This window comes from Lathamus discolor, chromosome 3 (assembly GCF_037157495.1).
Source record: "Lathamus discolor isolate bLatDis1 chromosome 3, bLatDis1.hap1, whole genome shotgun sequence".
In the NCBI taxonomy this organism is placed as follows: Eukaryota; Metazoa; Chordata; class Aves; order Psittaciformes; family Psittacidae; genus Lathamus; species Lathamus discolor.
In genome coordinates, this window is record NC_088886.1 from 42,425,213 (window position 1) to 42,442,036 (window position 16,824).

At 38.3% G+C, this 16,824-nt stretch overlaps 1 long non-coding RNA gene across 2 annotated transcripts; it reads left to right on the forward strand.

The window, feature by feature from the left end:
- The first annotated feature begins 992 nt into the window (after window positions 1–992).
- On the forward strand, window positions 993–13,901 carry LOC136010950 (uncharacterized). 2 transcript variants are annotated; one of them, XR_010611098.1, is made up of 4 exons: window positions 993–1,082; window positions 1,767–1,833; window positions 4,132–4,234; window positions 12,845–13,901. It is a non-coding gene; the product is annotated as an uncharacterized LOC136010950 (long non-coding RNA). The 2 variants fall into 2 exon arrangements; XR_010611097.1 differs by lacking the exon at window positions 12,845–13,901 and adding an exon at window positions 4,416–4,846.
- Window positions 13,902–16,824: the final 2,923 nt, after the last annotated feature.

Here is a 16,824-nt window from a genome sequence, read left to right on the forward strand (position 1 = left end):
CACTGCCTCAGCACCCTCACAGTAAAGAACTTCTTCCTTATATCTAACCTGAACTTCCCCTGTTTAAGTTTTAACCCGTTACCCCTTGTGCTATCACTACAGTCCCTGATGAAGAGTCCCTCTCTGGCATCCTTGTTGGCCCCCTTCATATGTTGGAAGGCTGCTATGAGGTTTGATGGCACACACACATTACATGCAACACACCGGGAGTTGCTGCTGAACTACTCTAATCTACACAAACTGCTGCAGCAATTCCTCTAAGCTGAGTAAATGTAGAGTATTTGGAGTAGCTTCTGAAAGCACCATGTTCCACTTGAAAATACTAATTAACTGCTTCTTCCCCAAAACACAATCCAAGCCTTGTTCTCCTCGGCACACAGGAGTGTTTTAAACATGTATCTGGGGCAAAGATCTATAAGTTCCTATTTATCACACTTTTATAGTTCACCTGCACTTATGCAAGTTTTGATAACTTGGATGATGTCATTACAGTTTTCTGAGCTTCTGCTTCTGCTCAGCATCTGCACATCGGGCCACATACAGAAGTCATGCATGCAAGCTTTTGACCATTATGTCCTGATATTGTAACAAGTTATGGGGCTATCAAAATTCACTGTCTCTTAGCAAGGCAGTCTTACGTTGGCAAAAATAAATGCAGGGAATTGAATCTGCATTAGGCTTCTTTCCAAGTATATATATATATATATATATAAAGCTTTAAGTTAATAGACTAATGATAGCCAACCATGATAGTGCCTGAAAAATTCTGGGATAACCTGTACCACATTTCATGCTCAGAATGGAGTATATTCACCTCTGAATGAGGGTGGAAAAGGCTCTGGGTTGTCACCTTCCTCGTGCCATCTGTGCAGGGTTAACAGCAGCACTCAGCCTGGGAGCTCTGTGCACCTGTGGGGCCCAGCCCCAGCCCCACCCCTGCACGGGGCTATCAGAGCTTCGGCTTGTTTGGTTGGTGGATAGATGTAGTGAGGTACCTTTGTGGGTTGGCTGGGAAGGAGCTGATTTGGAGGTTTTCTTTATGTTGCTTTGGATTTGAAGCTTGGAGAGGTTGACTGGAAGTGGTAAGTGATTTACATGGGTGTTATAGTTGTGGAGCTATGCTGGGTAATGGAAAACAGTGCTGTTTTAAAGAGGTATGGCAATAAGCAAGAGAGGTTTGTGAGGGAGAGAGTTCCCAGTATCAGGTTAGTCTGCTGTAGTGGCTATTCCTGTGGCTTTCAACTTCTTTCACATCAGGGATTCTTGGGAGTTACATGTGGTTTTGGTGAGAGGGGTTGTTTGGCAGAGTGGAGAAATGGTATTCATTCACAGTCATCATGAGCAGGAAGAAGCAAGTGTGGGCCTTCAAAAGGTTGCTGGGTGACTTCCTGAAAAACAAATTTCCAGAAGCAAATACTGTTACATTGTTGAAAGATAAACACTTAACCAGTCAAGAAAAGCTAATTGCTGTAAAATGTTTAATGTGGATGCTGTAAATGTAGTGGTGATATGGAAATGTGGGGTTCATTTTTGGTAAGAGCTTACATTTTGGCTGGGATATGAATGGCAAGTTACTGGTTTTTGACCTAGCTTTGGATAAATGTTACATAATGTTTCAAATCCAGTGGAATTGCAATGATGCGGAGCTCATTTTCTGGTGCTGGATGGTGGAGCTGGGTTGATGTGTTTGGTGTTTTTTTGTTGTTTTTTTTTTTTATTTAATTTTATTTAACTTAATTTAATTTAATTTTATTTTCCTTATTTAGTCTGAGTTGTGAAGAATGCCAAAGTAACAGCAAGAAAACAAAGTTGGTGAAGTACAAGCAGTAATAGGTCAGGTATCCAAATATTGTCTTCTGTGTTTTTTATTTTCTTTGCCCTGGAAGCAGCTTCAGAGCTTGAAAGGCATTTCAGTCTACTTAATCATTGCTAATCCAACAAGTCAATACACTGAAAATTGTTATTTATGCCATGAAATTGCTCTAAAGGTTAAAATGCCTCATGTGCCAGCACAGCAAGTTTCCCTTGAGGTTCTGTCAGAACTGAATTTAAATGGCTTTGAGTCCAGGTAATTCCGGGCCAATTAGCTTCAGCCACACTGAACCTGGAAGACGGCCTCATTCAGGAAGTGGCAAGTTTCATGCCTAGAAAACCCCACTCATATTCTGCTCCAGGGGCTGGGTATAAATCTTTAGTGTTCTCATTAATCTTTTAAGCTGGGGAACATAAGCATCTGGTAGCTTGCACTTTCAGAGCTCGGTAACAATGTCTCCAACTGGTTATTTCACTTCTTTTGTCTATAATAATGCCCCGTTTCATTCTCCATGTATTATTCATGTATATCTTAAATTTAATCACCAACCCACTAAAGTTAAAATCACACTACACCTGAGATATAAACACCATCACGCTGGATTTGAGAACACAATATGCCTTATCATAATTACTCCCATGCTGAGGTAAGGTTCCCACCTTTTTTTTGTGATGATGCCAAGGCTTTTCTGGTTATCAGTGCCTTTCTGTACCTGTAGAACAAATGCAACCTTTTACAGTTCTTTTCCTCTTGGGTCCTTTCTTCTCTACACAGCCAAATTTTTTACATTTCATGCTCAGCCTTCTGGTTAGCTGTTTACTGCCACATGTGAAAGTAGTGTTAGCCATTTAGGGATGTGCTGCCTTTGATTGCTGAAATCACTGTGTGTGCCCTTCATATTCTCTCAGCAGAACCGCCACAGGGCACTCCTCATGTTACACAGGGAACATCTGCAATAAGCCCAGGCAATGTCCTTTGCCTGATCTGGCAGTCTAAGCACTGTGCTCATCCTGCCTGGCAGTCCCTGTCTTCATTTGCTCCCCAGACTATTTTGTGGTTTCAGACGTGAACAAAGATGCTACTGTTGACTTGGCAGAGTGTTTCCACAGACAACTCTTTGGTATTATTGGGATTGGGACTATAGCAGCATTCCTGTGCAGTGGGACAGTGTGTGGCAGTGGACTGGCAGCGTGCCTATGTTTGCATGGCACAGGGGTTCTGCCAGAGCCCTGAGCATTCCTGTTATCTGTGGCACCATGGACATAAAACTGGTCTTGTAGGTTGGTCTTTCAGTTTAATTACTGAATCTTGCCTGGTAGTTTGTGGACTGGCTGGCCTTTTACCTATTCAAAGTCATAGGTTTCCACAGATATTTGCTGTTGGTTACCTCTCTCCTTTGTATTTTTCTCAGCAGCATAATTTCTTATTTGTTCTTGGTTCTCTAGTCTGTTTATTACCATGTGCTACCCAGTTATCTTGAGTTCTGATGGTGCCTCCTTACAATACATATACATAAATACATACATAATATGTATAATACATCTATGTATATAAAAGTAATATAAAATAATAAGCAGTAATTTTTTTTTTGGGGGTGGACAATTATTGCACGACTGTACTTGTATCTTCGATCTGTATTTTTTGTCAGGCCACATAACAAACCCCTGGTTTTGGAGGTGGGTTGGGGAAAAAAGACTCAAAATTTTAGGCAGGAAGTAACCGCATTTTAGTGGCCTATGAGCTGCTTAGCTGCAATTTATTTGGTATATAACTAGTAAGTATCAAATGTATTTGAAAAAAAATTGCTAGAAGTCTGTCATTTGAATGTTGTTTAACTTTTTTTCTTTTTTATGGAAAGCAAACCCAAGTTACATGCAAAAAGAAAATTAAATTAGAATTGGTTTGTGTCTGTGTTAAACATGAAAATGATGCTTTGTTCAGTTTCTCTGTATTTTCTCATGTTTTAGATGAAGGTAATATGTACAGTTGGTGCTTTATACAAAAAGCTGAACTTTTCTCTGACCTTTTCAATACCTGGGGTCAACAGTGCATAGATGGAGTGAGGAAGATTTTATTTGGATTTGTTGCCTATCTATAATTAAAACCACTAATGTTGTTCTAATGCTGCCTTTGTTACAGAAATCACAGTGGTAAGCGCTACATCTCACCTTATGTTATCCTTAAGAAGCCTTTCATGCTTATGTATTTAATTATCTAGCTTTCTTTTAATGTATTTGTCAAGCAATCTTAAATATATTATTGCAATACCATATCTGCAATAGTATCTCCACATAAACAAATGTGCTTTTTGACTACAGCATTGAGAACTCCCTCTGGTTGGATTCCCAAACTGCTCTGCAGGTTGCTGGCTACAGCAGACTACCAAAACAAATCCCTTACCATGATCAAGGTCAGAGCCAGGTCAGTCATTCACAGAATATTACATCTCTTCTTGGAAGCAGGAAGCATTTGATATTTGATTTCCCTATACACCATTCTTTGATGGATTTTCCTTTTCTTTCCTGCAGAGGGAAAAAACTGTTATGTTAAAACTGTTATATGTATTTACGTATAATGACTGATATATATTTAATACTGATAGTGCCCTGGAAAACCATTAAGGAAATGCATCTTCTGGCTCTGCAAAAGTATGCAGTATGTTATTCTGCTGGAGTCTAAGGTAATACTTTTGTGGAAAAGTGCGTTCACATGAGGACACTGGTCGTAGTGGCTTACATTCACATCAGTTATTTCAGTAAATGTTTAATTCCCAAATAGACTTCTGCAATGATTTATGAACGATCCAGGAAAGGAACATGGCTACCACTTTAGATAGTCAAGTTTACCTTGGTTACCTTGTTTATTATAGTAGGCTAATCTGATAGGGTAAGATCAAGGCTTCAATTTTCTGTATATGTATCAACTAGCTGACTACTGTTGTGGCTGAAAACTGAGCAATATGTATGCATACTTCATAATCATTTGGCTCTAGAATTTTTGTACCAAAAATACCAAAAAGATTGCTAAACCTGTGGGAGGACTCTTATTTTTCATTGTGTGTTTTTTCTCAATTTTTGAATTCAGAATTGATAGTTTGAATAGTTTTTTCCTTGAGTTCTACTTGCTTCACTTTCCACTCACCTTGCTTTTAAATACTAGAGCTACCAATGTTGTCTAGATCTTTAGTTTTGTCTTGTATTAGAAAAGTTGTGGCATATGTCACATCTTTAGTAAGAAAGTGGTCTCACTGTCAGTATGCTGTTAAGTGTTGTGCTGGAATAGAGAAAAAAGCTGGTTTTAGGAGGTCAGAAATGAGAAAAAAACCCCAGTTAACTGAAATAAAATTGCTATCTGTGGCAAGATCAGCTATGTGTTACTGAAATTCCAAGATCATGTGAATGATGACAAAGCATTTTTCTGAATTTAGCAGCAATGATAAATGCTACTCCTTGGTAGACCATACTCATACTGCAGTGTGAATTCTCTCACTCACAGAATCAAGCAATGGTTAGGGCTGGAAAGGACCTTAATATCATCTGGTTCCAGCCCTCCTGTCCAGCCTGGTGTCAAACACTACCAGGGATATATCATGTCATAGTCTTTCATGAAGGACCTCAGCACACAGTGAATAGCCAAAGGGGACCAAGATCAGAGTGCATTAAGCTAAAGAAAGACACTGAAGAGACCAAAATAAATGTAATTTAATTAATTCTAGTTTGCAGAAGTGTTTTACCTTTACTAGTTGATTTGTATGTTGCTTAGACACAATTTGTGAGTAAGTGTCTGAACATATAAAAAGATGCAATTTGAGGGATTAACAAATTGTGCTCAGCGGCACATTATTTTTGAAAGTGTATAACAAACCATGGAATATATTAATTAAAAACCCGTTATTGGAAGTCTTGTGTGCAGCTGATTAAGCTGTATTGTCAAAATGGACAAAAAGTGTTGATTTTTTGGGGGGGTGCTTTTTGGTTTTTTTGTGTGTGTAAAACTAAGACAACTTAGGCAATGTTATTTGGATTGCAAGCACTCCAGAATAGTAAGAAGGTTGCAAATAAGAATAATAATCTGAGCTTATCTTCTGGTAAGTAGAAAGAAAAGTAAGATTAAAAATTTTTGGATCACTCTTACACCTTACATGAAGGTAAGCACTTCTCATTTCTGTACAAGTCAGCTCTATAATTAGTGTAATCCTCGTTTACACATAAGGAAGAAAAATAGATTTTTTCTTGTTATTCCTGATCCACATGTTTCTGATTAAATAACCCTGAGACAGATACCACAAACAACACAAAATAATGCAGTACACCCTTTTAATGCAACAGCCTCCTAAATAACAAGATCACTTGACTATTTTTGGTTTTAGGCACAGCTCAAATTAAAGCTGGGCCTGGTCAGGATAGTCTGTAAATTGCACATACCCAAGAGAAGCTATAACCCCCCTGTGCTGCAGACCTGTTTCCCTGTTTCCACTGTTTGTACTGGGAATGAGTTAGATGATGACTGAACCAGTGTAAATCATGTCATATGTGATGTACCAGAGGAGACAGACAGGTCTCTGTCTCCTGTTGCTTCACCATCCTAATCTGGCTGCGCAGAAATCCTGTGTTGTGCAGTTAGATTCTTCTACTAGCTTGATAGAGTGTGTAATCAATGATAAATTGTACTTATTTTGGCATTTGTCTTCTTATTCATGAGAGATTAAGACTAAAATTGGAAGTAAATCCTAATTCAGAGTGCCTGTGATGGATAGTTGGCTTTCTCTTATTGTTGCTCATAGTCCTTTAAACTACTGGTTAAAGACTAAGATGGTAGAAGGAAATTGCCTTGGAAGTTCTTATGGCTCATTACCTTCCTATTTATTTTCCTAGCCTCCAGTGTCCTGGCCAAGATGTTAAAAATCTTTGGTTTTTTTTTTTTTTGTTTTTGTTTTTTTGGAAAAAATGCTAAAAACATAATCCTCACTAATTTCTTTGCAATCAGTTTTGCGATTTAACTGACCAGGAAGCTAAAGTTCAGAGATGCCAGTCACTTTCCAGAGTTATTTTTGGATAGAGAGACTAATATTCAAGGCAGGCATGTCAAGTCTTTCACAAACATGGCGACTGTCTTCCAGGAAGCTATGGATGTGATTTTTGACACATTAAATCAAAACCTGAAAACGTAGAGACTGTCTTCTATCTAGGAAGCCTGTCGGTGCTGGATTACTGCAATAAATACAGTGGTCATTCATCCAAACAGCTTCCTTCACTGAAAAAGAAACACATAGATGCACATAATATACCTTTTTGGTTTCTTCTTTCCAATTATGCTAACAAGCTTCATGCTGAGAAAGGATTAAGGCTGGTGGACAATCAAAGACAATGCTTCTTTCTTGGTAAAAAGGTGTGAAAAGATATAGGCACTAGCGCTGGAGTTATTAGGCATACCTGCAGGAGGCCATATGACTAAGTTAGGCCATGAGAGACTGAAGTATAGAACATGCTTAGTCACTATTCTAAACTCTTCAATGACATCTTTAACACCTTTTGATTCAAAAGGAAAGGCCACAATGCAAATATTCCCCTGGCAGGTTCTGCTCAGTGTTTGCAGCTCAGCAGGGCAGCACGACACCTGGCTGAGTAAAATTCCCAGTGGGAGACCTACACTCACCCTGCCAGCGGGGCACAGGCACCTGCAGGCGCTCAGAAAGCAAAGCTGAAGATTAAAGAGGCAGGAAGGTCCTATGGAATAAGCCCTCTACCAATTTCATTCTGTATTCTGTAGTAGGGGAGAATTAAAAGGTAGAATCAAAAGAAATGTTATGTAAGTACCTCTAATACTTTTTATTAACCTTATTATTGCTTCTTTGGAGAACTTCAAAGAAAAACCAAAGCAAGATGGTCAGGGTAAGACAACATTTCTTGTTCAATTGCATTACCAAGCAATTATGACTTATATTTTAAAATAGAATTTATACATGCTTTGGCTTCCTTGGTATTTTTTAAAAGTCTTTCCTGAATATGTTTTACTTTAATTTCAATCAGAAAGATTAGGAGATCGGATCAATTTTATTTCTTCTTTGTAGCTGGCTTTTTATTATCTCCTTTAAATTTATTCTTAACTTTGTATGTGCGGTTCTTTTTGGAACACCATAATTATATCTTGCCTGCTTTCTGTCCATGTGCACTATTGATACTAGCCTGTGAAACTCTGTGGTGTCCAATTGAACTAATCATAAAATACTATGTAAACATCTCCCTGCATCAAGGTTGTATATTAGGTTACATTCCACACAGACAATGTGAAATAAAAATATTGTAACTGAGAAATGGGTATCTAATACAAATGTTATTAATATACCTCCCAAAGACTGCTCAGAGGCAAAGGTGACCGCAGGGGCGGAGGTAGATGGTTACAGGCTGCCTTCTCTAACATCTGTGTAAATAGTGGAGAGGTGGCCCCTCTGAATTACAAGGGCTGCAGTTTCAAATATTAAACTACAAAAAAGTCTGTTACTGTACTAAAGAAATTGCCTCTAGTATCTTTTCCTTTTTTCTTCTTGGCTGCTGGTACTAAGGAAAATACCAGAAGACCACCAAAGAAGAAAGGGGCAGGAAAAGGACATAGGCATAATGAATGCTAAGATTTAATTGACACAGTAGCAGCTCATACTGTCTGTTCTCTTTGTGGAGATGTAATCCTTTGCATGTTGATAACACAGTACTATATAGAACTGACTAGTATTCGAAAAAAATAAAGTTTCTTCTTTAAAAAGTATTCTTTTCCCCAAAAGCCAATAATCCTGAATATTAAAGCTGCTGAGCAGAATGTTTAGGAAAAGTTTTGATAGTGAGGAGAGACAGCTGTTAAAAATAGCCTTAAAAATTATTGTTGCTGTAGAGGCACAAATAATCTAGAGGAAGGATAGATAGGTGGTTTAAAATGGGAAACTAGGACATGGAAAAGCTATGTTTTGTCCTGCCTTTTCCAGTTTTCCTGTTACTATGTCCTGAAAGGCTATTTTGGTGTAATTTTGCTATGCCTGATTTTTTCACCATCAACTTCAGCTTATGTTTGCAAACAGGTGTTGAGGACCCCATGTAAGAATGCAAATCTGAGTGCATGCTACAATTTATAAATTGCTCCAGCGTGTTTTAAGCATGTATGGAAGGAAAATGTAGTTGAATATAAATGCAGTCTGCTATTTATGTAGGAAGAAATCACCAGTTCTGAATTTTAGCATTTCCTTTTTTCTCTTCTGTGGATAGAAACATTGATACACTGAGGCCTTATGACCAGTCCAAATACACAAGTATCAGTAAATAACAAAATTCGAGAAAATCTGAAGTTTTCCATTGCAAATTGTCACATGATCTTAATATCAATAACAAGTTCTGATTATAATTCATTTAGGTGAAAACTGCTTTTTGTGGTAGAATGGTTAATAAATCTGGGCAGGGCATGTATAAGAAAACTGGGTGGATCAGAACTCTCTTGCTGCACACTAGAAGTATTGTGGCCTTATTTTAGAAGATCCCTTAAATGAGACAATTCCATGAAGTACATGAGGAATTTCTTAAATGAAATTGTGAACCTTAGTAATGATATAGAGAGATTTTCCCTGGACTATTAATCATCACTAGGACTTGAGTCCACTGCAGGCGATTTACATCCTTAAATGCTATTTTGAATACTTCCATCTGCCCATCCTTGTGTTTTTTACATTTTCCTAAAAAGTGTATATTTTAGGGCAATCCTGGTTTATGTTCCAGTCTAGACAGAAGCTTATATGTTCCAGCTTTTGTTGGGGAAGGGGCAAAAGGTGCACAGAGACAGAAGGAAGTATGGTACAAAATTGCTAATACCTTAGTGATGAGTTAATTTACCTGGTTAGTGCAGGAGTTAAGTTGGCTTTTAACAATTGGAGGTAGAAGGGAAAAAAATCAGGAAGTTCACAAGCATGCAGATATAACTGTTTTATGCACAGTATGTGGTTCTTCTGTATAGAACTCTTATAAGTTGTACTGATGATGGTCTTCCCTGTGAAAGTGTCAAAGGAATAGTTTAAAAATAAAAACAAACAAACAAACAAACAAAAACCCAAACCAAAGAAATTGCAGATAAACAAAACAAACAACCCCCCTAGACAACAAACAGCCAGATCATCCGGCACTCACCTTATACAACTCTCCTCTTATTTCCTTAGGGGAAAAAAAGAAAAACTGAACAAAAAAACCCCAAAACAAAACAGAAAACCCAAATACCCCAACACATTTTAACGGTTCCTTATGAGAATATTTGAAAGTTAGGTCCAGAAAGGTATAAAATTACATATGCAAGAATGCCAACACTGTGTACATATTTGAAGATTTTGATTGCCAAGCTGGCGGAAGATTGGTCAGAATAGTATAACTGAATTTCAGTACAACATTTTTTTAGGTCCGTATACAATGTAGGTATAAACTTAATGCTTTTGATGAGCCTCATTGCTTAGCAGTAGTGTCACAATTCTTTTCCTTCCACTGTTTGCTAGCTTTGATTTCAGTGAAGCAGCTGATGACTAACCATGATGTTATCCAGATGAAGGCTTTTAAGAAAAATTCAGCAGGTATTCAGCTCAGCTGTAGCCATTCAAGGAAGGCAGAGTAAGATATGAAATAAAATCCCCTTGTACTTAAGAAGCAGTCTAACTACTGCGCTAATGCATAAAAAAAGTGGGTGGCTATTTGCAGGACACTTCTATTGGAAAGACAATTGCTGTTGTACGTGCTGGGCTCAGCAGCCTGTGCTGACATGGGGTGAGAGGAGCGAACACCCTTTGCTTTGGTGCCAAATGCATGTGGAGGTGTGTACGGGCGTTCTCTGGGTGCTTTAACATACAAGTATGGGCAAGACCATGCAGTTGTGTGGGTGTATAAAAAAAAAAAAAACCAAAGCAGGTGCTGTGTTAAGGGGCTAGTATGTTCAACACCTCTGTAGAGCAGGCTGTTGACTGAACTGGTCTCTTCAGCTTGAACCAGTGTGGGGAACTAGCAGCTGGTTTCTGTTTCCATCTCGGAGGAGGAGAACTGGGGCGAACAGCACAAAAGTGCCCTGCTGCTATTGGATGCCTCTTCCTAACTGCTTTCAGATATGTAGAGGATTTCTTCTTCGTCACACATGGAATAGCTGCCAAAATACTAGTACTGAATACGCTGCCTGCTTTTAGCTTAAGTTAAAGCAATATTCATACAACAGTATGCTGCCCTATTGACAGGAACACAAGCATACTTTTTATTGTATCAGCATTTACAACTTTCAAAATTTTTAATTGGAAGTTAATGATGTATGGCTCTTCTAGTAACTAAATGAATATTTGAACTGCTGCAACTTGCTTTAATAATTGTTCAGCTAATCATTTAAATTATCAAAGATCTTTACTTGTGCAAAGTCATATAAATGCTAAAAATTAAAAATTAATCAACTTGATTTAGGTAACTAAAAGCTGCCATCGAATGGATATTTTTCAATAAGAAGACAGCAGTAATTATGCCGAAAAAATATTCGTTCTTGTAGTTTGAACGATTATAGCAATTTCCACCAGGGGATTTCGCAGTCAGGTTCCAGTTCTGGGCAACAGTGATTAATATAATGGTTATTAATGAGAATTCATTTTTGTACATCGAGGGGTGTTTGGGTGTCAGTGTTCCAAAAGCAATGTGGTTAGCATATTAATTATAAAAGATAGCTTTGGACTGGTGACTAAGTAACTATATTGATTTTTTTTTTTTTTCCCCCTCATTTTCTGTAATGTGAAAGGTCAATTAGACTTATAGAAACAATGGAGCCTTCACAGCAGGGACTATCGTTTCACTGTGCTGACATCTTTTTAACCATGTACAAAGTTCATTAAATGTGCAAAGGTAGTAATGTTAAAAGGAAGAAAGTGATTGGGTCAGAGGTCACAAACTGTGGCAAACTGACAGCCTCTTGTGGATTACGCCACGGGAGCTAAGTAATAGTGAGAATTGCTTTCCGGTTGCCCACTGGGACTGAGGGGAATGAAGTCATAAGCAGCTAATACTATTGGGTTAATTAAAAGGAATATTGACAGCAGCTTTGTTTGTTTTGTGCCGAATTGGATGCTCTTAACCAAGTATTTTATTGGTTACATAATATTAGCGAATTTTTGTCTTGAATAACAGATTGACAAATTTTAACATCTACAGTGTCCAGTAAAAATGTATTGAACCAAACACGTCTGACACTTGTACAGTCTGCTATTTCACTGTCTCCCTTTGCATTACATGTTGTCAGGTGAAACCCATTCAAGTAATTTCCTTTCTATTGAAGTCTGCTTTCCTAGGTGTTAATGTCCAGGCCTTTTCACAGGAAGGTAACTAGCAGCCAAACCTCTCTTCATGAGATAACGTGGCTTACTAAATATAACTGGAGTGTCTGCTGTGCTGTTCGTTTGCTCAAGCATTTATAAAGCTTTTAACTCTTTTAGCTAGTCTCATTCAAAGTATGCTAGGCAAACCAAAAGTCCCATCTTTAAGGACAAGATGTGTCATAATTTAGGACTTGATTTGATTTGTATTATTCTAATGTTTGTAGATCAGCCAAGTAAAGCATTCATGATTATCCTTAAGAAATTAATAACTTTAAGAGCACGTCTGTGAAGATTTAAAAATTGATTGCCATTGCTGCATAAAAATCACAGGTTTTTGTACTATATATTCAGGAAAATAACATATTTTTTTAAAAGTTTTCAAAGTGTTTTTCTTCACTGGAATGCTGAATATGCTAGATGTGACTAATTTGCTTGTAGTCTTCATCTGAAAACATCAGGGTTTTTACTTTTCCATGCTGAAAAGAACGAACTTGTTGTGAAGTCTCCATGTAGCAATATGCGTCTGATTGCTTCGAATTTTGTGTGATCGTTCTTTGATTTCAAAATGAGCTCAGAGCTGGCAGTGCAGTGAAGATGTACAGGTAGACTTCAAAGCTGACTTTCTTCTTCCGTTTTCTGTTCTGACACTACTGTCCCTTTGGTTTGTTTTGCAGAAGCCTACAGTAATACATACTTCAGTATTCGACAGTGTTGGCAAAAAATTGAAGCAGAAATATAATTACTCTCTTCTCCTTTCATATCTCGATTGAAAAACTGTGAAGATCATGTCTTGCATGTACAAGAGAGGAGCATTATCAACTGTATTTAAGAAAACTGTAAAAGCATGTACTATTATGATATAGCCAGATTGTTACAAAAGAGTAATTTCTACCTTTTAAAAACTGATCCTGTTGAAAATCAGGAGGAGTGCTTGGAATGGTAGGAGACTCGAAAGGAATGGTGCATCCAAAGATTATTAGAGTGTCCTGTTTCTATCTTAAGGGTTGGATGACTTAAATTGAGAAAAGGACAAATTTGACATCTGACAGAAGCTAGCCTTCAGATAAACAAAATGATCTTTCCTTTCTGTGCTACTCCAATTAAATAGGTATACAGCTGTAGACAGCTTGTTTGGTAGTTACACAGTTGTGAAGGTGTGCACTCTGTACACGGTTTCAGTTTGTTAATAACAGTCACCTCATTTCTTGCAGTGACTCTTCTCCAATACCTTTTTTTTGGCAATGTATGAATTAAAATAAGCACTTCATTTTGGCCTATAATCATTGTCTTGTAAAAACTCGTGCATTCAAAGCATCCAGGAATGTCTTGTAATAAGTTTTGTGCCGTATGTCCTGTTAGGAAGATAAGCTTCTCATTTTGGAGCAAGTGTCTAAGCCCCTCAGAGTTGTTAAGGCTGGTTGCACAACAGCCCTGTCAGATACAGGGACTTGGGGCAGAGTCTTGCCCACCATTTCACAGCTGTATAGTGTAGTACAACAGGTATTTCAAGGCAGGGTTTTCATATCCCAGCTTAGCATTCCAATTGCAAATCCATTGCTTTTTTCTAAGAACTGGGTGTTATGTTGGTTGAGGTAGGTTCTAGCAAGAAATAAAACTTTTCTTGTATAAAGGCTGAATAGTAATTGTTTAGCGGAAAGCTCAGCAGACATAAAGAAAGCAGACATAAAGAAGGTGAGATGGCAAAGCAGCTTCTGCTCACATATACTGAGTCTCTGAGGTAAAGAAATATATTAATGTTGAGTAGATAAGCACTGTGCTCTAGAGAGAGATAACTTGACACTTGTATTCACATCTTTCACAGTTCTCATCTGCAAGTGCTAACTTTTGACACCACTGTCTGTGCGTGAAGGGTACTGATGGCCAGAGTAATACACAGTTGCTGTCCTCATATTGTAAGGCTGGCACCTGAAACATCTATAACCCTTCTAATGAAATAGCTCCATGAGTTTGCACTCCAAGCTTACGTGATCTAATTTGAAGGCAAGTAAGTGGGTCATATCTAGTACCTACGCATGAGACCTCATCATTAGTGTGCCTGTTATCCAGTGTTGTGTAGCATAACTGCAGGGGTGCAATCTTGCCTCCGGGTGTCCCTGATATTTGTGGTTACTGATTAGTTGCTGCCACTGGCTCTTCCTGATAAATTCCACATGTGGAGTCTAAGACCTGCAGTAGTCTGATGTCGTGATGCACTGAAAATGTGTAATGAGTTGCTTCATCATGAGAACTAATTTTTGTTTTCCATAGCTACTTTTTACAGTTATATGTCTGACTTGTTGGCTGAGATTTATGTACAAATGCAGCATTGCCCAAACTCCACCTGCAGCATTCTTTTGTCTCTACAGTAGATTTACACCTGAATACCAAGTTTGCTGAAAAAGCAATGGGGTGCAAAGGATTATAAAACTTATCAGATTAATTCATCTCCCTTTGCACTGATCACAAATGAAATATATTCTCGTAGTGGTAAATTTTTATTCTGAAGTGATCAAAAGGTTTTGCCCTAGTGCATGTTAGTTCATTTAAAAACAAAACAGTGTGGACCTGTGAGCTCCACTGCACCCTAGCGCCCTGTGTGTCTGCAATGGATGAGTGTAAGCCAGCTCCAAACCATGAGCTGTAACTTCCTGACAGATGCCCCAGTGTGCCTGTGCATCACTACTGCTTCCAGACAAGCACTGGCTCATACATTACCTCCTGAGCTATAGACGTTTCCATGGTGGCTCTTCAGCCAAGTGTTGAAATAGTTCATGTTCAGTTAAGTCTTATAAATGCCTAACGTCTGTCAGAGAGACCACTTTGACATCCCATGGCAGCCTGCCTTTCAAACAGCCTGAGATTTGTAGCCTTCACAGCAGATATGTTGATTCTGGGAGGGAATGTGGAACTCTTCTGTATAAGCCACTCTACCCTGTCATGTTTCTGAAGCTTCTTGCAAACAGAATCTTTCACTTCTCTTTTGATTATGTCAGCCGAAGTAATCACTTAATTTTTCTGGAGATTCTCTGTTCTAGATCTCAAAGATTCCCCGTCTTCCCCCCTCCCCCCTCCCCCCCCCCCCTTTTAAAGAATATTTATGGAGAAAGTCCCTCTTAAGCAGAAAGCTCTGTCACTAAGATTACAGCTCAGCTGTAAGGTGCATAAGCTAGAGAGTTAAAAAAAGAAGTCTGTTATTTCAGAAATGATTACTTCTCCGTGTGCCTTTCTGTTGTCCTTCAGTCTTGATGTCACAGTTTTTTCATTTACAAGTAATTACCTTATTTACCTTATTTCAATGTTAAGGGGGTCCACAAGGCAACTGGAGAGGGAGAATTTTTACAAGGGTATGTAAGGGTGAGACAAGGGTTAATGGCTTCAAACTGACAGAGCGGGAGATCTAGATTATACTAGGAAGAAGCTCTTCACTGCGAGGGTGGTGAGGCAGTGGAACAGGCTGCCCAGAGAAGCTGCGGATGTCCCATCCCTGGAAGTGTTCAAGATCAGGTTGGATGGGGCCTTGAGCAACTTGGTCTAATGTGAGGTGTCCCTGCCCATGGCAGGCGGTTGGAACTAGATGATCTTTAATGATTCCAACCTAAACCATTCTGTGACTCTATGAAATGAAGAAATTATGCAGACTACCTCCCAACTCTATTATGATGTGATGAGCCTGAGGTTAAAATTTATTTATTTATCTGGGAGGAATATGACATCCCAACAGAACTGCATGGCTGGCTGTTACTTTTTCATGAAAAGTTAATGGTGTAAAATGAAAAGGGAAAAACTTGGTAAATATTTGTTCTTTAAACTTCTCTTTTAGAGATGCTGCCTTAGTGCAGAAATGGCTTTTCATCACATTTTTTTAATTGAAACAGTGGAGACTGGTCATATTAAATTGAAGCCTTATGGTCCCAGGCCTCTCCACCTTCTTCATAAAGTTGTTCAGTGACAACTCTTAATTTGCTATTCAGTTACACCTAGTAGGTTGTGCTACTCTTGAACCAGATCCTCAGATCTGTTTTCATTTCTTAATTGTTCAAAAGACAATGAACCAAATTGTGGTATTTTCTGGAAAGGAAAACTGTCTGGTTGTCATCACACTCTGGGGGAGAGGAGGGGAAAGGCTGTGCTACTCATGTATGTTCTGATTGTATTCTTCTCTATTCATCTAAAAAAAATAATTGTGAGCCATCTGCAATGGTGAAACAAAGATCTATTCTCTGTAACCTGAGAGAAAATGACCTGCTGAGTATCTATTTTCAGGTTCACTCTACTAGTCTGTACCACTGTTCATGAAAAGAGAGTGGTAAAAGTTGCAAATTATAAGTAAAAAGGTGCACACAGTGGTAACCAAAAATTGATGAAAGCATATGTTTTCCCCTTGTTCACCTTTATGAAAGATAATACTAGAAAACATGGATTTTTGAGATTCTGTAATTCTAAAATGTCACATTTAAAAAATAAAAAACCTAAAATTTAATTTTCAGACTTAAATAGAAATGTAAACCACTTTTAATTACTTCCAGATACTTAGACCTACATACAAATGCAGCCTACCAGGCCATTCCTCTTGATTCAGTATCCTGACTCTGATCAAGGTTGGTATTTAAAAGTAATGGCTAAGTTATGGAGTGAACTGTCCACAGGGACAGTT